Below are 1393 nucleotides of genomic sequence, written 5' to 3'. Positions count from 1 at the left end.
GGAGTCTCGTGTAAATCAAAATGACACCGCAGTGACGTCATGACGCGTCGCAGGGCTGCGCTACTGTAAGGAGCAAACATGAAATGTAGAGTCCAGGAGAACTGCACTGGACACATTTGTAACATTTAAATGAACTGGGGTAAGATGGTGTGAAACGATTTCTGTTTATTTTACCACTACAAACCCAGAAGATCGGTGGACAGATGTAGATGTATCGGCCTTTTATATTGTTTATTACAACGTATTGCACTGTGTTGCATGTCCTGTGCCTATATTGATTTGGACAGTGGCCTAAAAAGTAGCTATTTGAACATAAAATGAATGAATTTCACTGCATCACAAATATTGCATTTGCAAAATAATAAGTAAATAAATATATTAGTGAATGTACGCTGTAAAAAATGACATGATCAATAAGTAATGACAACATGTGTTTTTACATTATCAACTCATCAGAATAAGTTAAGCCATTTTAAACTTTATTTTTTAAGTTATACGAGATTCAACTAAATTTTACTCAGGGTTAAATGGTCTATTTTAAAATGACATGTTATCAGAAAGTGTACCACCTGTATTCACTCTATTTTTATGCCAAACATATAGAATTATTGAAATTATTGTTCAATAAGGGCATTAGATTAAAATTGCATTTGTTTCCAACCCAATGCAAAAAAAAAATCAACTTTTATGTGTAATTTAACGAGTCTTCACCACAAGGTGGCACTCTATCACAATTCGCCTCGACTTCCAGAACCGAATGCCACCGAATGACGGAAACTTCTAGACAAGTGATATTGATTTGTTTGATTGATGGAATAAAATGTAAAATTGTCTTTTCGCAAAACAACTTCACAAATAGTGACATAAGAACAACATATATGTCTAGAAATTTTATTTTACAATTAAAAAAGTTTTTTTTAAATAAATTGCTCTAAATATATTTAAACATACACACAGTAGACCTCAGTGTGATCCTGGGACAAAAACATAAATAATAACAAAAATAGGGACAAAATATCCGAAATCCTTGTCTTTGTGGGGACATTTTTGGCCCCGATGAGGAAACCAGTTTATAAATCATACAAAGTGATGTTTATTGAAAATGTTAAAATGCAGAAAGTTGTATGTGATGGGTAGGTCCCCACAAATCCCCATAAAACATGAAAACACGACAAGAATCCAAGATTGTTATAGTTCAATTACATTTTATAACACAATCTTCATTGATTTGCATTCCATCTTTCGTTTCTCAAAGCAAGAAATTCGTTCAGTGGAATGTTTGTTATATTAGCCTATTTAAAAATGTCAACAACAACAGAACAAAAAAAAAAAAACTCTCTTCGCCGATAGCAGGGTGAAACAATAAGTTGCGGTCTCATAAACACTTATTTTT

Source organism: Rhinichthys klamathensis, unplaced genomic scaffold, assembly GCF_029890125.1.
Source record: "Rhinichthys klamathensis goyatoka isolate OS25496 unplaced genomic scaffold, OSU_Roscu_1.1 h1tg000338l_1, whole genome shotgun sequence".
NCBI classification, from domain to species: Eukaryota; Metazoa; Chordata; class Actinopteri; order Cypriniformes; family Leuciscidae; genus Rhinichthys; species Rhinichthys klamathensis.
This window is presented reverse-complemented; position numbering follows the sequence as displayed.